This window comes from Bidens hawaiensis, unplaced genomic scaffold, assembly GCF_021521415.1.
Source record: "Bidens hawaiensis isolate Kalapana, Puna unplaced genomic scaffold, B.hawaiensis_p1.1 tig00014523_1, whole genome shotgun sequence".
Lineage (NCBI taxonomy): Eukaryota > Viridiplantae > Streptophyta > Magnoliopsida > Asterales > Asteraceae > Bidens > Bidens hawaiensis.
Genome location: NW_027492265.1, coordinates 250977 through 258257, shown reverse-complemented (window position 1 = coordinate 258257; position 7281 = coordinate 250977). Strand labels below are relative to the sequence as shown.

The window sequence follows — 7281 nt, the reverse complement described above, 5'->3', positions numbered from 1 at the left end:
TGCATAGATAAATCACACTCTTCTAGTTATTTTATGCGTATACAACGCATAAGATGCAACTTTTTGTTGGAGAAAAATTAATAAAGATGAAGAAAATAAATTAAAAGTAGCAAGCACTTATTTATAGTCAAGTACTTGCTCGATTATTCATAACTGAGGCAAGCTACCATCGTCATTCAGGTCAATGGTTATTTGTTATTGTTTTAACCCAAGGTTTAAAAATATGCTTCCATTAAAAGCCGCAATGTTGCACGGATGGATATTTTGAAAGCGTTGAAAGTTGTACGAAGCTTATACTGAAAGAAACAAAAATATTTTCATGACTTTATGGCTTTTGAAAATCTAGAGTTGAACATAGAAATCAACACCTAATTTGTAGTGATCTTTGAAGAACAAATACCAATTGGTTTCCTTTTAACACAAAAAGTCGAATCAGGATTTTGTGTATAGTTTGTACGAGCCATTCATAATATAGGGAATGCGACATTTATTGATACAGCTATGATACCTTCACGACCATATATAAAGGGGAGATGCATGTCTATATGTCTCAAGATTATGCAACCTCTTATACATATCAAACCCCTATCTTCTTATACTCCATATCCATCGCTTATCAAATTAATACACAATGTTCTTGATTTGCTGAACTTAAGAATCCATTAATCTTCTCCTTCTTCCCTACTACCTTCGATAAACATATAAGACAAATCTGAATTTACTTTCCCATCAAAACTTGAAAACAATCCCTCCCTAATCCCATATTGATCCTCTTGGCTCAATTGAGAAGCTACAAACTTATCAAGAGCTCTCCAATCAGTCACTTTATTAGTGATATCTTTACCATTGTTACTATTACCATTTTTAATGTTTTTCTCTCTTGGTAGACTACCCTCTTCCTGATCATTATTTTCTAATGAGGACACCAATGACATAGAGCTAGGCCTCTTTATTGATGAGAGAGACGGGCTCTCGAGCTGTGGAAGCTGTAGGAACTGATCACAATGGACAATGTTTAAATTCTCAGTAGATTCAAGTTCTTGCTTGCACATGAAGGTTTGTGATAATATAGATCTTGAAGGCTGATTTGTGATATAATCAAGTGGATCCGTGGTCGGGCTAACACGGCTTGATTCATCGTAGTACAAGTTTGATTCCCATCCTTCATTGCGTTTTGTTTGTCCCGTCGATCGCTTCTTGAATGCGCGACACACAACCCATCCTTCTTCCTGCAAGAGATTGATCACCATTCTCAAGTAACGTACAATAACTATAAGGATTTACCATACTTGTTGCTTCACTGCGTATAAAATTTATAACTTACTTTATTTCAAATAAATGAGGAAAATCAACGACTATGTGTGTGCATAAGTGGTAATATTTATGCTTTTTGTACGTGTTTGTAAACAATAAAAGAATTGCCACGACGATTTAATTAATTTCTGTACATACATGTAAAATTCATCTTTCCACATTTCTCCATGAAAGTGTAAAAAGCATGTCCTTAATATCAACAACTCAACGTAAACGTTTTTGTACTGTGGTTATGTTATATTAAATAAACAAACAAAAATGTCTTCCAATTTTGCGTTCCAGTTTTGATCATTACCGAAATATGTTATGAAGTTGCAAAAGTTCAAACGGACATCATGTTCGTAAGTTGTTCCCCCTTTGACTTAAAGGTTGATGATTCAAATTCTGAAGATGTAGGTATAGATGATTTATAAGAGTAGATTAGGAGCTGTAAAAAAAAAAAGATTAATAATAAAACCAAAGAATGAGACTTTTTTGATTCGAAATCATCTTTGTGATGATTTTGTTATATAAAAAGTTAGTGATGGTAGTGAAAGTCAAAATTTTGCCTCACCAGGCAAAAACACACAAACATTTTACAACTAAAAAAAACGAGAAAAGGCATGCATATAAACACAAAGATTGCAAGACATATAGTGGCCAAGAGCTTGCATGAAAAAGATGTTTGATTCCATACACACACAAAATATTGTTCGTCGAAAAACATAGAAAAACAAAAGGAGACAAAACATAGAATTCCCTATAAGATAAGGTAATGGACTGAATAAGGTACTGTGATAATTTGATCCACGGTTTAGAAGAAAACGTTTTTGAAGATCTAGATATGGATTCATATTAGAAAGAGAAGAAATCTCTTTGCCCGGTCTAGCTTCTTGCTAGTCATGGTTTTTTCGTTTTTATATAATTTCTACCGCAATAAAAGAGACAGAAGAAATCTATGAAACAAAAACGCCGAATAGCTGTGCATACGTAAATCAGAAACCATATTTTTCTCGAATGAAAAAGAAATATTTTTAAGATGGAATGATATTTCTTGCCTGTGGAGGACCATTTTCTTCAGATTCGAGCCTGTATTCGTGCATGATCCAATCAGTTTTCTGTCCATTTGGTGCCCTTCCTTTATAGAACACTAGAGTTTTCCTCATTCCTATGAGACTTAGTTTTTCATACACTACCTTGTCTCTTCCAGTAGCATTCCAAAACCCAGCCATTGTTGCTCTATTTGTTCTTGTCCCAGTAGGATACTTTTTATCCTTGTGACTGAAGAAATACCATTCACTTTGCTCTTCATATCCAATACGACATCTCTCTGTATAAGTAACCAATGGAATATTAATTAGGCACCATTTAATGTTTCATTAACAAGTACATTGAAAATACTTCTTGCGTTAATGACTACAAGATATATATGGTAGAAAAAGTTATTTAGAAATGAAAAGAAAGAAGCCAAACCCTAGCTAGAAAGAAACTTTTAAACACATAAATGGATCTAACAGTTTTGGATATTAGCAACGCATAAAAGTACAACACTAGTAGGTGGTAGGTGATACCTATCAGATCCCATGGTTCGATCCGGTAAAGGTCGATGTCTCTAATGACATCAAGATCGATCTTCTGTGATGCAACTTTCTTCCTTAGATAGTAGCCGACAAGTTCTTCATCAGTTGGATGAAATCGAAATCCAGGAGGAACACATGATGATTGATCCACGGTGTCCATGGTGAAACAATAAACGAAAACAATAAATACTGTATGTACTTCTTTAATTAATTCTGCATCAAATTCATAACAAGCTTTGCTTTAGTGGTAAATTATGAACCTTGAATAATTAATCATAAGCATTTAGAGAGAAAGAAAATGTGTATATTTGTGTGTGAGAGAGAGAGAGAGAGAGAGAGAGAGAGAGTAAAATGATTTTGTTTTTGGTTGAGATGCAAGCATGAGCTAGCTGAAGAAGGAAGGCTATAAAGGAAAATAAAGAAGAAAAATATAATTATTGACCATACAAATTAAAAAAGTGCCTAGTGTTATTGGAGATAATCATCAACTCATTTGGTGGTGAGCTACACTCATACTAAGGTATTCATTCTTCTATAAATAGGGGTGTTTCGGATTTCTTTTACTCTCTAACAACTTATTTGAGACATAAGTTATTAGATAAAGTGTTAAAACTTATATCTTATACATTTATAAAATTCAACTTTTTCAAATAACTTATAACAGTTATAATAAAATAAGGAATTCTAAACACTCCATAGACAAATTGCAAGTCCACATAATATTCATTAACGCTAAATAAATAAATAAAAAAAGCCTTATAGTTGAAGTTTTATTCACTTCACTCATTGCCATTGTCATTGCCAAGTGAACAGTTTAACCATGTTATATGACTATGAATGAGATTTATATTATGTTTATATATCAATGATCCCATAACATACTTATATCATGATCCCAATGTTTATAACTTTGTTTCTTAATTTGTTTTCTATTACTAGACGTTAAAAATAGAAAAAGAAGAAAAAACTTAATGTAACTAACCAATATGGAGGAATACCTTAAAAATTATGTTTTCTTTAAATAGGGTAAGAAGTATTATGAAGATACATGTGATACTTCTCTTAATTAGGATTTAAGGGCGTTTTAATATTAAAATTTTAACTTATAAAATTTAATCCTTTCGTTTTTTTTTAAATACAACACGAAAAATTCATCACAGAAAACATCAGTATAATAAATTCAGTACTACAAACAAGACAAAAGTTTTAGCATAAAAAATAATGTATAAACATTTCAGTAAAAATAATATCGTACAAAAAATATAATACAAAATGTTGTACAACATATATAGAATAAAACCCACTTTTATCTTAATTTTTTAATTGTTATTTTTATATATATGAAAATGGTACTCAATATTAAAAATAAAAAATTGCTTTATGTCATGATGCAATTTAAAAAAAAAAATAATATCGTATGAAAATATTATAGATATTAAAAAAATAAGAAAATTTGAAAAATAAATCAACAAAATGTCTTCAAAGTATGATTCATTCTCTACTTTTTCCCTGCATTTTGATCGTCAAATAGTTTAGTTTCTCTATCAATGACTCATGCTTCTAAACACTTTTACCTTTTACATACAAAATTATATATGTTACATAAATTTAAGAGCTATTCCGAGTTTGTTAGGATGATAAATTGGTTACGAGTTTGTAATAGAAGGCAAGTGGTTTAATCCTTTTGGAGTGTAAAAAATTTACTCGTTTAGAAAAAAGAAATAGTAAGTCAGCATTTGATGCCATCTATCCTTTTATTTTAATGATCAACCGTTTATAAATAACTCTGAACAGTTAATCACCTATTAGAAAAAGTATAAATTAGCATGAAAACTAAAAGTATTGTTTTGTCACAATTTATGTTAGTGACTTGGTATTATGGAAAAAGGTTTTACATGCAATAGTTTGAAACCAAATGATGAATGGAATATATAATTTAATCAATCTTTATGAAAACCAAGGGATGACGGTTTGTTTTTATTTCTTTTCTCTTAGGAACTTTGGACCTGAGTTTCTTGTCTCCTGTGGTAATCATGGTGTCTTGTGTTGTGCTGGTGAGTGGTGACAATGATGTTTCAATAGCAGAGTTTTCTCCAACAAAATCTCTCCTCTATTTTTTATGCAAATTTCAAACCTTTAAAGGCACTTAAGTTACAAGCCTTTATTCATCTCTAGCACAACCTGAAATATAATTACTTTTTTGCATAGGTTTTCTAGAAGTTCAGCACAAATGAGTATTAATTTGAACCGGTTGATTAGTTACATCAATGAACAGTTAACGACAAAAAGCAACCACCATTTTGTATCCTTTGCATTGATGATCACTTGGGTTAATTAAGACCAGTTCTGATGTTACAGTATTTTTATATGTGATGATGTTAGACCATGAGTAGTCATAACTCTTCACCCTTAGACATAAGGCGTTACGTGTCGCACAGTCAGAGTTATGGTTATTTACAAAAACATGGTGTAGTTATAACTCTCCACTCTCAGGCGTTATGCGTCACGTGACGCCCAGTCACTTTTACACATTTTGTTTTTTTTTTAATTTTTAATAAGAATAATCAAATAACAATAATATTTTATTAAATAAATATTAAATTAAAAAAAAAACTACTTATCGTCCTCGTCGTCTTCGCCCTCTTCGTCCTCGTCGTCTTCGTCCTAGTCGCCCTCTTCGTCTTCATCGTTTTCGCCATCGTCGTCGTCGTCTTCATCATCGTCTTTATTGTTGCCCTCGTTTTGATCATCGTTTTCACCAGGCAAAGGCCGATACATCCAAAGATGTTGGACAAAATCCTCCTTTAGTGCGTTATGTATCTCTCTTGACCGCACAGAATCCGAGTTTTCGAGTCTTTGCTCCATACTTGCCGGAGTCCGTGGTGGATCCGGGTCCGATATGAAAGTTGGACATATTGCTCTTCCCTCGTCCTCGATGATCATGTTATGCATTATGATACACTCATACATAGCACATTTCATTCTTTCTAGACGACAAGGATTTTTAACAAAATGCAGTTGTTGTTGAAGAACACCAAAACACCTCTCGATATCCTTTCTCCCAAACTCTTGCACTTCTTAAAATACTGTCTTTTTTCATCCATCGGGTCTCTGAATGTTTTAACGATTATCGCATACTCTGGATATATTCCATCACCCAGATAGTACCCATGATGGTAGAAGTTATCGCTAGCCAAAAACAAAGCGACGGGAACGGTCCCAGATATGCAACTCTCTATCACAGGAGACTGCTTTAAGACGGTTATGTCATTCTTGGAACCGGGAACACCAAAGAATGCCGACCAAATCCAAAGGTCGCATGAAGCAATCGCTTGAAGGCTGACCATTGGTCCATTTTGGTCAACTCGTGTGAATTGACCTCTCCATGCAGTTGGACAACTAGCCCATTCCAATACATGCAATCTATACTCCATATCATGCCGGGGAAACCATGCACCCTTGTATGTGCCTCGTAAAGACGTTGTAGATCGTTACAGTTGGGCTCTCTCGGATAATGTGGTCCATATAGTTTCAATATTCCTATATTTTACACACCTTTATAAAATAATTGATTAAAGTAAACAAGTGATTTCTAAACAACCAGACTTTGCACCATGGGAAACTTCATATTAATTACAAAAAAAAACATGTGGCTCTGATGCCAATGTAGGACCGAGTAGATCATGGTTCAATCAACAATAAAAAAAATAATAAAGAAGAAGAATAACAAGGGATTAACCCAAGACACAAACTTTATTGATCGAACAAGATGCGATACAATTGTTTACATCGAGCATCTATTTATAGTTTTCCACATGGCGGTTAATTAACCACCATTGGCGGTTATATAACTACCTTGGCGGTGACTAACACAATGGATTGCATCAACCATGTGCGAAAACAGTTTTGTTTTGCTGGTCCAATAAGTTTCTTGCAATGTAGCGTTCTTGGTATAAGAGGGCATCACCGTTATTCGTACTTGGGTAGTTGAATCGAAATCTTTATTCAACTTATATCACACATTGTTGCATGATTGAAGAAACAAAATTCAGCTACCATATTAATCCTTGATTATATGTATTTTATTTGATGGTTTTGATAGTTCTTTTCTGATTGAGGGTGCAAGTCTGTTTGCGATTAGGGTTTCGTCAGCACTGGGTAAATTTTTAACAGATTACAAGAGCTGGTATCTCTAGTTTGTTTTTGAAATCTTCGATTAGGGTTGGGTTATTAGTCCGCAACAATAGTCAATAAAGGGAAATTAAGCCGGCACAACCCTTTTAGATTGGCATGTAATAGTTCGGACAAGGTTGGTGCATGATCGAAGTTATTAGCTAGATAAGCGTTCGCTAGATTACGTTGACCGAAGGTTACAATGGGAGTATCAATTTTTTTTTTCCGGGAGTAA

General features: G+C 33.3%; 1 pseudogene across 1 annotated transcript; it reads right to left on the bottom strand.

Annotated features, from left to right (window-relative positions):
- Positions 1–616: 616 nt before the first annotated feature.
- LOC143546950 (NAC domain-containing protein 76 pseudogene) lies at positions 617–3322 on the bottom strand (annotated as a pseudogene). The gene is made up of 3 exons (XR_013137682.1): positions 2865–3322; positions 2352–2623; positions 617–1229 (listed from the first exon to the last, which is right to left on the bottom strand). The product of XR_013137682.1 is annotated as an NAC domain-containing protein 76 pseudogene (transcript).
- Positions 3323–7281: the final 3959 nt, after the last annotated feature.